General features: G+C 43.4%; 1 long non-coding RNA gene across 1 annotated transcript; it reads right to left on the bottom strand.

Moving 5' to 3' along the window:
* Positions 1 to 13,638: 13,638 nt before the first annotated feature.
* LOC119266594 lies at positions 13,639 to 18,009 on the bottom strand. The gene is made up of 4 exons (XR_005132053.1): positions 17,637 to 18,009; positions 16,981 to 17,192; positions 14,930 to 15,154; positions 13,639 to 13,916 (listed from the first exon to the last, which is right to left on the bottom strand). It is a non-coding gene; the product is annotated as an uncharacterized LOC119266594 (long non-coding RNA).
* Between the last annotated feature and the right edge of the window lie 6 nt (positions 18,010 to 18,015).

The raw sequence follows: 18,015 nt of genomic DNA on the forward strand, positions 1-18,015 counted from the left end.
GCCTCATATTCGGCTGCATTGTTGGAATCCGTGTACATGATCTGGAGCACATATTGGACTGTGTCTCCTGTGGGGGACATTAGGACGACGCCGGCCCCCGGTCCGGCCAACATTTTGGAGCCGTCGAAATGCATAATCCAGTTCGAATATGTGCCGTACTCTTTAGGGAGCTCGGCCTCCGTCCATTCTGCGACGAAGTCGGCCAAAACTTGCGATTTACTAGCTCACCGTGGCTTATAGGTTATATCGAACGGGAGAAGCTCGGTGGCCCATTTTGCAATCCGGACCGTTGCATCGCGGTTGTTGATAATATCGTTTAGTGGCACTTCCGAGGCTACTGTTATGGAACACTCTTGAAAGTAGTGTCGTAGCTTCTGGGACGCCATGAATACCGTGTATGCAATATTTTGATAATGCGGGTACCGTGATTTGCATGGAGTGAGGACAGTGGACACGTTGTAGACTGGCCTTTGAAGGGCGAATTTGTGTCTGTTCGTTTCCCGCTCGACAACAAGCACTGCGCTGACAACTTGGTGTGTTGCTGCAATGTACAATAACATTGGTTCGCCGGTGATTGGCGCGGCTAGGACTGGGTTTGTTGCCAATATGGCTTTTATTTCATCAAGTCCGGCCGTGGCGGCATCCGTCCACTCGAAGTGTTCGGTGCGCCGAAGGAGGCGATAAAGGGGTAGTGCATTTTCTCCCAAGCGGGAGATGAAGCGGCTTAAAGCTGCCAAGCATCCGGTTAATTTTTGTATTTGTTTAAGGTCCTTTGGGACATCCAATTGTGACAAAGCTCGGATCTTGGCTGGGTTTGCTTCAATTGCTCTACCGGATACAATGAAGCCCAAGAGCTTTCCGGCTGGAACGCCGAAGACGCATTTTTCTGGGTTGAGCTTGATGTCATATTTTCGGAGCTTATTGAATGTAAGCCTCAAGTCGTTTACTAGGGATTCGACATGTCTTGATTTGACGACCACACCATCCAAATGCGCCTCCATTGTTTTGCCGATCTGGTTTGCCAGACATGTATGGATCATGCGCTGATATGTTGCGCCGGCGTTTTTCAGCCCGAAGGGCATTGTGTTGAAGCAGAATGGGTCGTATGGTGTGATGAATGCTGTTGCAGCTTGGTCTGATTCTGCCATCTTGATTTGATGTTAACCGGAGTATGCGTCAAGGAAACACAACAAATCGTGTCCTGCGGTGGCATCGATAATTTGATCGATACGGGGGAGGGGGAAGGGATCCTTTGGGCAAGCCTTGTTAAGGTCTTTAAAATCGACACATAGGCGCCAGGATTTGTCCTTCTTTGGTACCATCACCAGGTTTGCTAGCCAGTCCGGATGTTTTATGTCTCTGATGAATCCGGCCTCTAATAGCTTGGCTAGCTCCTCTCCCATAGCCTGTCTCTTGGGTTCGGAAAAACGCCAAACGGCTTGTTTCACAGGTTTAAATCCTTTTAGGATATTTAAGCTGTGTTCGGCCAGCCTGCGTGGGATCCCTGGCATGTCTGAAGGGTGCCAAGCGAAGATGTCCCAGTTCTCTCGTAGGAACTCTCGCAGTGCAGCATCTGCATCAGGGGTCAGGCGTGCCCCGATGGAAGCTGTTTATTGGGGTCCGTTGGATGGACCTAGAATTTGACTATTTCGTCAGCTGGCTTGAAGGACGTGGATTTGGATCTCTTATCGAGTATCACATCATCCCTGTTAACCGTGGAGCGCAGCGCAGTTAGTTCCTCGGCCGCTAAGGCTTCGGATAGCGCCTCAAGGGCTAATGCGGCCGTCTTGTTTTCGGCGCGGAGTGCTATGTCCGGATCACTAGCTAGAGTGATAATTCCATTGGGCCCGGGCATCTTAAGCTTCATGTACCCGTAATGGGGTATTGCTTGGAAGATTGTGAATGATTCCCGCCCTAGTAAAGCGTGATATCCGCTCTTAAACGGGGCCACCTGAAACGTGACTTCTTCGGACCTGTAATTATCCGGCGTGCCGAACACCACATCTAGTGTGATTTTTCCTGTGCAGCGCGCTTCTCGACTGGGGATTATTCCTCTAAAGGTTGTGCTGCTTCGCTCGACGCGGTTCCAGTCTATTTCCATTTTTTGAAGGGTTTCCTCATAAATGAGGTTCAGTCTGCTGCCTCCATCCATGAGCACCTTGGTGAGGCGAAAGCCGTCCACTATGGGACTGAGGACCAATGCGGCTGGTGCTCGGGCTGTTCGGAATCTAGGTTCATCACTTGCGTTGAAGGTAATGGCAGTGTCGCTCCATGGATTTATTGTTGCAACTTGATAGACTTCGGCGAGGCTGCGGAGTGTTCTTTTTTGCACATTGTTTGATCCGAAAGTCTCGAAGACTGTGAGAACGGTACTGGTGTCCTTGGGATGGCTTTCTGCGGCCTCCGAATTAAGAGGTCCTCGCCGATTTTGGCCACCTGCCGGAGTATCCAACATGCTCTAAGGTTGTGAGTTGGTGTGGCGTCCTCTGTACTGTGAATTCTACAGGGTCCATCAAGCCATCTTTCCAGTACGGTTCCATGCCCTGTAGAGGGTTTTGGTTTTTGGTGTTTATCCCGAGTGTCCTGTGATAATGCACCCTCTTAGTTCGGACGGGATTACTATTCAAGGCCGGATTATCCCAAAAATTTATTTTGGTTTTCCAGGCGCTTTCCATCGCACAGTATTTTTGTACTATGGACGCCACGTCAGCGAAGCGTGTGATATCACGACGACTTACGGCGTTAAGGATTCCCTTGTCCGTGCAATTACTTTAGAAAGTTGAGATTGCGTCTTCCTCACGGCAATCCTTTATCCTGTTCATAACCAGGAGGAATCTGGCCCAGTAATGATGTACTGTTTCCTCAGGCCTCTGCCTGATTTGGGAGAGATCGCTTATGATCGGGTGGGCGGGTGTCGTTGAATCTGAAACCTCACCCAATCCAAGATTCGGAGGCCGAAGAGTTTCCGAACTCTGATGTTCGGATTCTTGGATGTTGTCTAGTGAATCTGGCTCGTTGCCTCATCCTAAGCTCAGGTCTTGAGTTACATCTCCCCCTCCGCGGGTATCCGGCTTGGAGGGGTCGGGAATTCGGACATAGCTAGTCGTTAAAATAGATGAAGGGTCGCCGCACTGCGTCTCTACCACGGCAACGTGGTGGGTGACTTGGGGAGAGTTAATTTCTCTTAGATCGGGTTTAAGCCCAACCTGGTCGTAATCCATAGCGACCCCCAGGGCGGCGATGCGATCCAAGAGCTTGTTTACGGAAGAGAGCTCCATTGGATCTAGCTGCTCGACGAGCTCCGAGCTGATGTGTAGGTTGCTTTTGATGACCCGAGAGGTCACCGTCGGCGCAACAGCCGAACAGGCGGTCATGAGGAAACCACCTAGCCGGAGGGTTTGGCCGACAGCCAAGGCTCCCTTAGCAACGGCATCATCTTTAAAGATGGGAGGAGGCATCCTTCCTGATTGTGACGGCACAGAGGAACTCTCAATGAAAGCACCAATGTCGGTGTCAAAACCGACGGATCTCGGGTAGTGGGTCCCGAACTGTGTGTCTAGGCCGGATGGTAACAGGAGGCAGGGAACACGATGTTTTACCCAGGTTCGGGCCCTCTTGATGGAGGTAAAACCCTACGTCCTGCTTGATTAATATTGATGATATAGGTAGTACAAGAGTAGATCTACCACGAGATCAAGGAGGCAAAACCCTAGAAGCTAGCCTATGGTATGATTGTTGTATATGGAGTTGATTGCCTACGGACTACAACCCTCCGGTTTATATAGACACCGGATAGGGTTAGGGTTACATAGAGTCGATTACAATGGTAGGAGATCTTGAATATCCGCATCGCCAAACTTGCCTTCCACGCCAAGGAAAGTCCCATCCGGACACGGGACAAAGTCTTCAATCTTGTATCTTCATAGTCCTGGAGTCCGGCTGAAGGTATAGTCCGGCTACCCGAACACCCCCTAATCCAGGACTCCCTCACCGATCCTTGTTTGGTGGCGGTCGCGTGGGCCAGTGATGGTGCCTAGGCTTTCGGACACTGCGGAGGTGGTACTTCACCGTGTCAGCAAGGAGGACGAGCACGTCCGTCGCTACATGGTTGCGTGTATATATATATATATATATATATATATATATATATATATATATATATATATATATATATATATATATGAGAAGACGAAGAATCCCGACTGTTGTCGTGGGGGTCGCTTCTCCTTCGTTCCCGTGTGCTAGACATTTTGGTGTAATGCACTCGGGGACAAATGGAGGAGCGACCATCACCAATGGTCGAATGTATACACCACGTGAGCTGAGAATTTTCAAGAAAAGACTCGACAAACGGATAGTCAACCCGTGATGAATAATAATGATCTAATTTAGTTTTAATTGTACAAGTTTAATCTTTGAATTATGAACGTAGGAAATGTCGTCATCGGACGACGAAAGTCTCCCGGAGGAGTGCGGCTGGTGCCACGACGATCGAGGTTTGTGCGGCAGGCCTCACCTGGACGATGATCGGCGCTTCAGCATTAAGCTCGAGGAGACCTTCAATGTTGAAACGGTACGCAACGGCGACAAGTGTTTTTTCGTAATTAAGCATGACTTCAACTATTTCAACATGTCATTTTCATCTTTTACAATTTGAGTATAGCTTATTCCATGCCATGCAAGACGCTATGTCTTGGAGAGGATGGATTTTGAAGACCATGAAAATTTTGAAACGAAGAAAATTCACCTAAGGACCCATCACGATGTGGATTTTGAAGTAAATCTATATAATGCTGAGAGTGTAACCCATTTTGGTTGAAAAAATTGGGAAGCATTTTGCAAGATGTATGGTTTTGACGAGGGTATGCTTGTCACCATGGATCTTCGTTATCCTGACATCGACCAAGACAATATGAACATTTGGGTCCTTGTTGATACGCCTCCAGTTCTACCGCTATGTGAGTTTCTCAAACATAGTTAATTATTAACTAATTTATATTGTTTATTTCAAAATAGTTGACAGCTTATTTTGATTGCTCAAACAATGTGCGGAACATGGTAGACAAACCCACTACACCAATGGCTCCGAGTTAACTTATCAGGAGAAAAATCATCTGGTCGGATTTTGTACTGATCTTGAGAATTACAATATCTACAATCAAACTCCTCAACATTATGGTCAATATGTGCCACTAGTGCACGTGTTGAACTACGGTAACTACCATGGAGATGCCCTGGTAAGATTTTTTACTATTACGACATCCGTGCATCTTTTGCATACTTCTAAAACTACTACATCATTGCTAACTATTAAGTTATTACTATGTTTTTCAACAGAGAATCGCAGAGGATTGTGTTCCTCATTTGATGTATCAGAATGGAAGCCTTAGTGTTTTGAACATATATCCAGGTCATACTACGAATCTCAACTGTCCATACCGGATTTCTAAAAGAAGTGGAGACATGCTAATCAGATAATGGAAAAAATGTGGACAATCGTAAGGAGGTTCTTGGAAGCAAAAGGAAGCACCACGCAAGAATTGGAGACAGGATCGATGATCTCCATTCTCCATAATGGAGAGTCAGGGTCTATATTGTTTTATGCTATTTTACCTTAAATAGGGTATTTAGGTCCTGCATAATACTGATGATCATGTGCGAAGAACAATTAAGTAGGGTTGGTTCGATGACTATCAGGATGATGATCGTATGACTTGTTATTAATAACGGGTAGAAGTTGTATGATGATGATTAGTAGGACTTGTTACTATGATGATGCATGATGCGAGCATGAAGAGTTATTATATATCTATGGGTGAAATGAACATGGATTGGATTGAAGTGAAGGCAACATGCATGTGGTGCATGTCGAAATTAGTACAATCCAAACTTGAGATTGTACTAATTTCGACATGCACCACATGTTGCCTCACTTCAATCTAAGTCATGTTTAGGCATAGTAGTTGCAGTAGCACGGAGATAAGAGAGGACACATCTCTCTATTAGCTACCTATAACAACCTAAATTAACCCCCAAAACCCCTAAACCACCTCCTTTCCAAAAAAACAGCCCCCGAAATGCTGACGCGTGGAAGCTTATTGGTCACGGTTAGTGCTACCAACCGGGACCAAAGGCCCTCCTGCTTGGGCTCCCCGGAGCGGCCACCTGGAGGTCCATCTGTCCCGGTTGGTATAAGAACCGGGACTAAAGGCCTAGGGCATTAGTAACGACCCTTTAGTCTCGGTTACCCATCCGGGACAGATGGGCCTTATGAAACTGGACAAATGGACCTTTTTCTACTAGTGTAAAATAATAAAGTACCACCAGGATGATCTCTAATTTTCACTCAGCTAACACAAACGCGTTTTACACTGTCCGTGTACTACTCTTGATGTCCATTTGGAGTAGGATTTGTAAGTGAATGTTTATCTACCGTTGTACTCAAGTTAACTTGAATTAGGTCAGATGAATCAGATACTTCTTCCAATTGCATGAATGGATCAACAAGGCATGCATACTATACTGCCACTTTTGCCTCAGAAATGAAACTTTTCTATGTTTGATCATGTCTCTAAGAAAAAGTATTAAGAGAAACCAACTATGAGGATAAACAAATGACCAAACTTAGAAGTATGTACTTGAGGTACACGTCAGCCATGACATTACCTTGTCTTTGAAGAACACATCCAACTCATCCTGCTATCCGGCAACCTGTGGCCACCCCCAAGCCTGAAATCCTCGATGCTCCATCCAACCTCTGCATGGCAGTAAAGCGAAACTAAGATCTATGTCATGATAAAGCTCTTCAAAAAAATCAGTGCTCTTAACTAATGCATCTAAAAAAATAATCATTTGGCTACAAAAATAGTTGCAAGACTATATGAACAATTCAGTCTCAAACCCTTCAAAATGCGCTGGCCCTTCGCTCCGGCAGAACCTATTTCATAACAAAACAATCATGAAATTCTGTCAGGTGAGTGTAGGATATTGTAATTAACCAAAAGGATTAATAAATGATATTATATTGTATCCGACTACCGAATTACCAAGCAGACTAAAGGGATGAAGAGGCATACACAACATCTGGTACATCGACGGCTGCAGCTAGCGATGCTTCTGTGGAGAGATGTGGTCGCTGCTACCTCTACAACAACAGTGTTGTCGGACGAATTGGTGATGCGTTGTACAAGTTATACTTCGGCTCGAACCTTCTCAAGACAGGTCAGAGGCAACTAAGAAATATGAGAAAATTAGGAAAAAAAAGTAAGATGGTGATTTGGTTAATTTGAAGGAACTGTAATTTGCAGGGAAGGGCGATGACTTTGCAACTCGGTGCTCACCCTCACTATCAGCCGTCAGGTAGAAACAATTTGTGCGCGCACCGGGGGTCCTCTTATTCCCATTTCATTTGCTCCCTGTGCCACATCCGCAGCATCCACAAGCTATAGATCTTTGGAGGAGCAGACCACTACTGCTTCTATGCTGAAGGTATTGCAACAGGTAAAACGGCATCCTGAACCAAATTTTATAAAGAAAAGTAACCTACAGCAGAAGTAGGTATTTACTCTATGCAAAAAAAGATACTACGATACAATACATGATAATGCCTAGTCGAACTGATGTATTTGTTAGCTACAAAAAGTAGTAGGACAGTACTAAAAGGACCTACTATTCAATTCAAGTCTCTAGAGAACAAAATCACATTGCTCCTATTTTCTTAAAATGATAAACCAGTACTAAAGAGCTGATATTCCAAATCTGAGTGCTCACCAATTAAATGAGAATCCTAAGCAAAGACAAATCATGAAAATAAATTATGTCTGGAAAGGATGTTTTCGGGAGTTAATTGATCATTATATGGGTGCAGACCAAACAAATATAGTATATTCAGCAAAGACAAAATTATATAGAGAAACAACGTTAATTGATCACTATATGGTTGCAAATTATACAGTATATAAATCATTTATATTTCCATTGCTAACTCAATAGAGAAATGAAGTAAATATAGTATATTCAGCAAAGACAAACTATATGGGTGCAGTCGAAAAAAATGTATGCGTTAGTCTACTCATTGATGATTAAAATACTAATATACTCTAAAGGACAATTTTTGTCCAATGAAGAAACACTCTCCTGATACTCATCTGGCTGGCCGGACTCGGTATCTCAGTGGTTCGTACCATCATTCTTCCTTTCTTTCTTCTCTACCTGTAGTGTTCCTTCATAGCTGCACCCGGGCACAAAATGAGCATAGAGACACAGAATGGAAAATAGTTTTCTGTAATGTGTGACGACCTATTACTAAAACCGCAACCAAGTTAACAATTATACACATACCACACCAATAACATCAAATAAAAAGGTCGGCCTGAGCATGTAGTTCAAAATGGGTACTGATATTTAGATACAAATGGTTGAAAAAAAAATTGCATGGAGAAGGTTACTTTAAATTTACGTCGGCAAAAAATTCAACCTCTTCTGCTTTGGGCACTCAATGCTTGCTTTATTGCAAAAGAATTCTTTCTTTCTTGCATCAATCTGTGTTGAAGTGAAACACTCGCTAAAGTAGAAGCCTAGTCCAGTCATAAAGATAAGGAACTACTTTAAAATGAATCAGATTGTGCACATTCAATAACAAGAATGAATATCTTCATTAACAGTCATATTCAACATACCCTTAAGTTGACTAAAATAGACTTGTTGTAATTTACAGAAAAGAAATACGTGAGATAAGTCACCTGCCTCATCTATCATTTAGGAGAGGGTTAGTATATGAAGAAATAGGCAACTACATGATAGAAAATTACATCTTTGAAATTCTATAGAGGTAGACAAATGAAAATAGACCAACAGAACACATACGGCCTGATTAACATAATCAGGGAGAACACAAAAATACACTTAAGAGTCCTCGCTTCAGCAACGGCAAGCAACAACCACATATATCCATCACATGTAAAGGGGAGACGGAAACTACCTTATTTGAGGACTAAATTATCAGACTGGTGTAGCTACGATACATGCCACAACTAAACAAATCAACATGAATTTCGTCTGTGCAGATCTCATAGGGCAGTAATCAACTGGAGAAAAACCAAGAACAAAAGGAAACAAGGAGACGGTTCCTACAGATTAATGCCATATACAAATATACATCATTGCAGTGCTTGCCTCAAAGCTCCTTAATTGGGAAATCAATGGCCTAACGGAAGCTCGTCCACCCCGACATAAAGCACTCATCTATAAACCTGATTTCTGCGTTGTCGGTTGACCACTGCACATCAACATAAGTACTAAGTACATGCCACAATGGCTTCACAGAACTGCTTGCAAAATATAATCAAAAGTAGTGACCACAATCGCATTGTGTAATCGCTCCTTGTCAAAGCACCCAAGAATGCAACCAACAAGGTTCGATAGCAAAATAAATGAGGAGAGACATACCTCAACCTTGTAGTACAGACCCATAGGATAAACTGATCCTAAGCTTGACTCCAATCCTTCAATAACAACTTTTTGGCAATCATCTAAAATCTATTTGGGCCGACTCATCAACAAAAAAAAATTCTCCTTCTCAAAAGACTCAAAAGTGCAAGGAATAAGGTCATGCAGGAAAAAACACACTAGTAGAAAAACGGCATAATGTGAAGCACATTGGTACCGGTTTGTAACAAAACCGGCACTAATGTGTCCATTAGTGCCGGTTCGAAACGGCTAGGCGGCCAGAGCTAATTATTACCAATTCGATGTGAATCTTTAGTACCGGTTCGTTGCATGAACCGGTACTAAAGAGGATGTGGCACACCGTGCTCCGGCTGGGGTCCCACCAGCGCCTTTAGTACCGGTTTGTACCACAAACCTGTACTAGAGGTTTGGAGTTGCAGCTGTTTTTTAGTCTCACCTCGCTCGGCTAACAGGGTTTTTACCATCTTAAATATGTTACTTCTCAAACTATCACAAGCACTTGGTCTTCATTGAACTCTATGTGTAGAATTTGTGGCCGCAATATGAGTCTTCACCGGTTTCTAAACCGTTGAGGACTCATATTGACAATTCAGATTGTACACAAAAAGATCAATGATGATCAATGTATTTTTTATGTATATTTTTACATGTTTACACCCTCACTCTGTCCTCTCAAACTCTGGACTTTTTTGCGTTCAGCAGGCACCATTCAAAGCCACATCATCAATTTTCAACCCTTTCTTACATAATTTGCTATTTTTAATGCATTTACTGATTTGTTTTGAGCTAAATGGCCCTGAAATTGAAAAGTACTACAAATGAACTCAGAAAAGGTTGAAACTTGGCATGGTATCATCATTTCGCCCGCATAGCATGTGCAAAAAAGTAGAGAGGGTCACGGCAAAAACAGGATGCACTTCGTGAACAAACTGCACAATCTCTTTCAAAGTATCAGGGTTTCGGACGAAAACTCATCTGTTACACCGGCAATTCAAAATTTTAGTAACTTATTACAACTGCAGAAAAGAAAAAAAACTATATAAAAAAATTACTCAGAATAAATAGAAGAAAACAAATAAAGCAGAAAAGAAAAAAACTATCTAAAAAAATTACTCAGAAATAAATAGAAGAAAATAAATAAAGCAGAAAATAAAAAACTATATAAAAAAACTACTCAGAAATAAATAGAAGAAAAGAAAAACTGTATAAAAACTACTCAGAAATAAATAAAGAAAATAAATAAAGTAGAAAAGAAAAAAAACTATATAAAAACTCCTCAGAAATAAACAGAAGAAAATAAATAAAGCAGAAAAGAAAAAAACTATATAAAAAATTACTCAAAAATAAATAGAAGAAAATAAATAATGCAGAAAAGAAAAAAACTATATAAAAATTTGTTGGGGCACTGCCCAGTGGGCCTGCCAGACCTCGGGTGTGCAAATTCAGGCCCAGAAGGGCCAGTAGGCTCACAGGACAGCGCGTCATAGTTAGGCCCAGAAGCCTGCTATATAGAGGAGTTCGAAGGAGCAGCCGCAGCTGGGTTTATAAACCAGTGCGGCTGCCCTTTGCCCGGCGAGTTGGGACTAAACTTTGCGCCCCTCGCCTGGCAGCGCACCCCCTTTAGTACCGGGTCGTCGCTCCACCTGGTACTAAAGGTAGGGTCTTTAGTACCGGTTGGAGCCACCAACCGGTATTAAAGGTCACCACCCGGTACTAAAGGGCTACCCTTCCCGCCGCTTGGCCTGGCCAAAATTGACCTTTAGTACCAGTTGGTGGCTCCAACCGGTACTAAAGGCCCATCCTACATAAGTGGCACTTACAAATTTCGTCAGTTTTTATCTGCTTCTTCTCCTCTGCCCCGTCGCCTGCCGCCCCCATCGCCACCCCTTGTCGACGCCCCCGTCGCCGCCCCGTCCCCGTCCCCGTCGCCCGCCACACTTCAAAATGAAGAACATATCCATGAAGGTGGCAGACGCCGTTGCTTATACAAATCCCCCCGAAGCAACCTTCCATTGCAACCCGATTCCAGCCGGCTATGCTCGTGTCATGGTTGATGAGGTGGTGGACCAATATTCGGGGCTAGAGCTTGACATTCCTGGGCATCACCAGGAGCACACACTGGGAGAGGCCATACATCATATCATCCTACGGAGAAAGGATTGCATCATCTTTCGAAGGCCACCGACACCGCGTCGTCATCCGACTCCTCCTCGATGTGAGGCCACTCCTCCTCCAAGTCCGGCATAGCAGTAGGCCACTCCTCCTGCTTCAAGTCCGGCACAGCATGAGGCCACTCCTCCTGCTTCAAGTCCAACGCCGTGTGAGGCCAATCCTCATGCATCAAGTCCGGCACATCGTTAGGCCCCTCCTCCTGCTCCAACTCAGCCACGTCAGCCGTCTCCGCCGCCTTAGCAATCGGGGAAGAGAGACGCCGCAGCTATGATGCGTAGTGCTACGAGTCGAGGTAGTACAGGAGGTATAGGCGGAGTCAAGCGATATAAATATGGTCCAAGCCTCGCTCCTCTTCCTCAGAGGCCTTACGACATGACCGAGGAGCAAAACGTAGCCATAGTGAAGGCCCTAGTGGACGCCCATTTTGGACCGAAACCGGCACCGCCGCCAAGGGAGAAAGTGCCAGAGGAAAAGATTGCCACTTTATTCGTATGGCTAGACCACCAGCTCCCAAGCCTGTTGACTCAGACTATGAGCGCCAAATCAGGAAGGCACATTGAGCACGAGTACAGAAGGAGTCGAGCTCAAGCTCGAGCCAAGCAGCTGGCAAAAAATGCAGAAAACCGTTCCCCAGCTGGGAGAACAGGCGACGCAATCGATACCCCCGCTTGTTATGCCAACAACACATAAGAGTATCGGCGCCCTATATATATGTGGGCAAACCGTTAACATTCCCCAGCTGGGCAATCTGGTAATAACCGAGGAGCATATAATGCAGGCTGAAATGATCGGTATGACTGTTGGACAACTCCTTGAGATCGAGCACATGTCTCCACTTAGAGAGGAGGAAATAAAACAAAAATATGTCCGTGGTGAACCTTTGATCAAGCCCGAGGAGGTCAAGAACCTCCCTATGAGAATGTATGAATTGCATCAATGGTACATGAAAATTTGCAAGACCCACAATCTATAGTTCCTCATGGTGAAAGTCAAGGAAGAGGATAATTCCATATGCTAGCTCTGTTTATTGAGTATACAGAACTGTTTCAGTTATTCAATTATGACGCACTCGACAAATCTATTGTAAGTTGCTATTGTTTGTAAGTGATTTATTTCTGTAATTTAAGTCTCAAGCTAGCTGTAGTGATCTCGTTGATCATTACATGTAATTATCCTTACTATATATTCTTTTCTGTGGTATTATGCAGGATGAAGATGTCCAAAATGAGAAAAGCTGGACGCTATGGCATTGGGTTCATTGACCCAAATACCATTAATGAAGAGACATGGTCATATGAACATTATAAACAAGAAATAGAGAATAACATGCTAGAGTTCTTGAAGCGCCTCATTACCAATGCAGATATACTACCACTACAAGAAATATGTCAACTTGTGACCTTGACTATTGGTCAATGAAAGGTCATTGTTTTTCATTTCCGACCTTTTTTGACCAAAAACAGAAGGTCAAAAGCTGGCGGTCGTAAACTGAAATTAACGACCTTCTCTACGAGAAGGTCGTGGACATTTACGACCAAAATATGCCTATTGTTTTGTTTTGTCACTAGCAGCCTCCCCAAGCCACGTAGGCATCCGATGTGGCAATCTGATGTGGCATAAGATTCAGCCCGGTCCAATTCGGTTTTCTACATGAGCCTAGCCAAACAATTCGGCTTTTTTAATGTGTTTTTTTCCTGTGTTTTTATTAGCTACATGGGTCTGACCCAGTAATTCAACCCATGTATTATTTTTTAGGCAAGCCCTTTTAATATATGTATTTTATGTTAATTTCAGTAAGCTACATGGGCCTGGCCTACAATTTGGCCTTTTTATTTTCTAGCACACAACATTTTGCAATCAATTTATTTTTTATTTCCAACTTTTGTTCCCAGCTCCAGTTTATAGATGGGTCCCAAATGTCAGATTTTTCATGACTTATTAATAAGCAATATATATGTATATATCAAACAGACAGAAGAGAGAAAGCATATGAAAATCTTCAAATAATAGCTAAAATAAGTTTATTATAATATGCTATACAGAACAGAACACGTGAAACTACATACACTCATTCACATCACAACAACCAATTTTCATACAATCATTCACATCACATCAACCAGTTTAACCATCGAATCTTGCATACTCAGGAACTTCAAACATCACCCAGATCCACACAATCATAAATAATGGGATCTACAAATAGACCGCTCTACCAGTACAAAAGCTAGCTGCTCTTCAACATGGGTAGAAGTCCTCAACGGAGTTCCATTCACCTACAAGAACAGAATGGAATATCAAGTACTTGCATTCTTCAAGAAGATTACAACCAACATATATACGTACGGGGACATCAGGAAAGCTGATGGAGCAAAATCAAACAACAGATAAATCAAGTAAACAGACCATTTGGAAAAAAATATACTACCAGGCTTGAACATGAGCATAGAAAAGAAAACATGATTTCAGTGAAATTAAAACTGCCAATGAAAGCTGAATAACAGTTCAGCTGATTAACTCCTAGTATGGAGGAATATCACAAAATTAAACAAGATGGTCGTGCAAGTTTCTATACAAGTATTCGTGATTACGGTTTGTTATCATCGTCTAAATTCTCCAACATGCACAAAATTAATTAATATATCTGAATGTGCTACCAATGAAGCAAATTCTAAAAGATACACGGACATGGCTTAATTAGCTAACCATATCATTCTATAAACACACAACAAACTCAATGATAACGTGTATAGTTATTACCATATAGTTTCTATATGAGTATTCATGATTTCCTTTTGTCATCGTCGTTTAAATAGCTTGGCGAACATTGACAGCAAAGAAACAAAAAATTTAAGTCAATAGCTTTGTGAGCATGTAGTAGATTGTTCACATCCTTATGAAATACATGGCAAAGAAGCTTTACCATGTAGACAAACACCCACTAACTCAGACGCTACAGGTGCTTGTTTCATCATGTTACAAAGGAGAAGCACAAACCACAACTTTACTCCACACACACACACACACACACACACACACACACACACACACACACACGGACCAGTAGATCAACAGGAGGACACAGATTAGACCAAATCCACATAAACAAATCCATACACATAGCAGGATAACTGGATATTGGCCAATTGGTTTGATCAGGAGCAACAGTGCATATTTTCCCTAAACCTAAAATTGCCATAGTGCGTAAATCATGCCACTGGTCAGAGCACAACACCACAATCACCAGTACAAGGCCACCAGAAGCACCAGAGAGAGGGATAGAGCTCACCTAGGTGGTTTGTAGCCAAGGAAGAAGCACAGCCGGCCGCGGTTGCGGCAGAGTTACTTGCAACGCATATGCAGATCTTTGGGGCTTGTTGTCTTTACCAACACTTCATCCCAGAAAACAACTCGCTTGGCTGCCATGTCACATGCTTCTACTGCCTTGTCCACCATGTCATAGATGCATCCAGAGTAGTTGGACTGAGATCCTCCAGCAGAGGGGCACAACCAGCTAACATACAAAAGGAGAAACGGTCACTTTAAACGGTAATAATATTTTAGGTCTGACTAGTACTAAAATCAACAGCATCTGACTCCATATAAAAAATCAACAACATGTTGTAACAGTACGACTGTGCTCCCAATCATAAACAACAAGATTCGGGACATTTATCATGCCAACAATACCACTAGTAGTAGTACCAATGTGTTAACAAAATTTAGGCCAGTAAACCAGGACAAAGCCCCTGCTGCTCTCAAACAGTAGGTCACCGCCATAAGCTTTGATTTCTGGCAACTAGGGGAATTGGATCAATTGCAATTCAAGATGGTGCATTATTTGCTAGTGGCAAAGCAGGTTCGTTTTTACTGGGTACTAACAAAGTTGGTTTTTACTAGGTAGAGGCATAGTAAGTTGTGACATTTAAAAAAAACAGTAAGAAAACCAGCGGCGGCTGCTCCAGCCCGCTGCTCTCCTCCTCGGCACCGCCACTGTAAATTTTGCTAGCAACCATCAGCAGCAAGTACAGAGTAAACTGGGACTTTGTTGTAGCTACAGAAACTGAAACAACACACACATCATGGAATTTCATATCATAGCCAACAAATATTTTACCGAAACACAGGGTGTTCTTCTCCGTATTTTAGAAACATGCAAACAAAGGTTTCAGTACAAACAAACAAGTGGAGTAGACAAATTTCAGAACAGAATGTGTTCGCACCATTTGGTTTATGTGCTTGGTTTATTTAAACAGAAGTTTCTGTACAAATAGACAAGTGGAGTTAAAAAAATACAGAAACTACATAAGCTGCACATTCTGGTTGTGATACTCCCATCTTCAGTATATGCATGTTGTGATACTCCCATCTTATGCAATTTGACTCGCAGAACAAGAACAAAACTGATTTTGAACATTCGATGCAAAATACGGTAAATACGTCTTGTATCTACTCCTTGGCTACTGTTATTTCAACTGTAAATTTAGCCAGCAATCATCAGCAGCAAGTACAGAGTAAACTGGGACTTTGTTGTAGCTACAGAAACTGAAACAACACACACATCATGGAATTTCATACGATAGCCAAAAAATATTTTACCAGAACACAGGGTGTTCTTCTCTGTATTTTAGAAACATGCAAACAATGGTTTCAATACAGTCAAACAAGTGGAGTAGACAAATTTCATAACAGAATGTGTTCGCACCATTTGGATTATTTGCTCGGTTTATTTAAACAAAAGTTTCTGTACAAATAGACAAGTGGAGTAGCATGTGTTTACTTTGCATGCTCAAGGTACACTAGTCTGATGAAAACAATATGCTCGAGGTAAATTAGCTTGCATGCTCGGAGTACATTCAGAAATTCTGAACAACATCAAATTGGCTAAATAACTTGGCCTAGAACACCAATCTTAAAGTGAATTTATCAGAGCAGTACATTCATGAAGTTCTACTCTGAATTTTAACTTTCTTTCTCTGAATTTTCTGCAGCGGGGTAATATCTCAAAAGAAAACAACACTGTAAACAGGCAATTGACTAAAACCCGGAGTACTATGATAGGGAATACCCACATTCATTTCAGAAATTGGTGTTGGACATACGACAACCCCTTGAAGTACACCTAAATTTATACTGAATTCCTTGCTCTATGACTAAAACCCGGAGTAGAAACATAAGGAATTGAAATGCCTGCATTCATTTCAGCAAGAAAACTAGTAGATCTTGGAGGTTGAAGCACTAAGATTAAGGAGTAACTTAATGAGAAGGGCCTAGCAAGCTAGCACAAGCATCAACAGCCGTTTTAATCAATCAGAAGGGCAGGAGTAGCTTAATCAATACCCTTATCCGTGAATTAGAGGTAGGACTCAATATTGGAGGTTCGTGTTGGGCTCTTGGTGGCGCTGCCAGCCTGCCGCCTTCCCTTGGCACTTGAGTAGGCCGTCAACTCCTTGTTGTACGCCATCCTCATGTTCATACTCATAGCAAGGGCGGCAGACCAGGAGGGCGCACTCATTGCAGGCCTGACCACCTGCGCCTTTCAACTCCTTACCCTGCATCAGCAAGATCAAAACAAGGTTAGTATACAACCCTACGAAATTAACACAACTTGCCAGGAGACACATCAATTCCTCATGTATTCATTGATGCTACGTGAGGAAATCATCTGCTTGGCTTAAAGTTGAGACTATGATCATCAATGAATACTAAACAAGGTCCCAATATATCATTGCAGTCTGGAACAGAAAAATCTCTTAATTGCTCCACCACTCGTCAATTAACAGAGAGGAAAAATGCGCCAAATAAACAAATCCAGCTCGCAACTACGCAACCCCCGCTGTTACCCCTAATCTTGCAACCTAGATCCACTGCCTCGCGCATGCCAGATCCACCGATGCGCGCACCGCATGAAGGAGCTGTGACGAGCAGAGATGACACCGAAACATTAAGGCGTCGAGGCAGGCAGGAAGGGTGAGAGAGGGGGGAGACAGACGTACCCATCATGGTCGGAGATCCGCGGTCACCATGGCCGGAGATGGACGGATGCCAGCGCGCGTGGTGGAGGTCGACGAAGAACCGACATCGTGGTTCAAGCAGTAGATGACGGCGTCATGGTTGAAGCAGTAGACGATGCAGTAGCAAATCACCAGGGCCATCGCGGCAGGATCCCACGAGAGAAGGTGGGTGCGGATCCGCCGTCGGTGCCCCGTCCCCATCCATCCATGGGTGATGGGTGGGTTTCGGCCGCTGTTGCCACATCCGTAGATCTCAGGAGGAAGGGAGGGAGGTCGCCGGTGGGGGTGGTAGTCCGCCAGCGGCGGGATTGGAGAGGAGTCGGGGGAGGGAGAGGAGTCGGGGGAGGGAGTGGGTCTCTAG

Source organism: Triticum dicoccoides, chromosome 3A, assembly GCF_002162155.2.
Source record: "Triticum dicoccoides isolate Atlit2015 ecotype Zavitan chromosome 3A, WEW_v2.0, whole genome shotgun sequence".
Classification (NCBI taxonomy): domain Eukaryota; kingdom Viridiplantae; phylum Streptophyta; class Magnoliopsida; order Poales; family Poaceae; genus Triticum; species Triticum dicoccoides.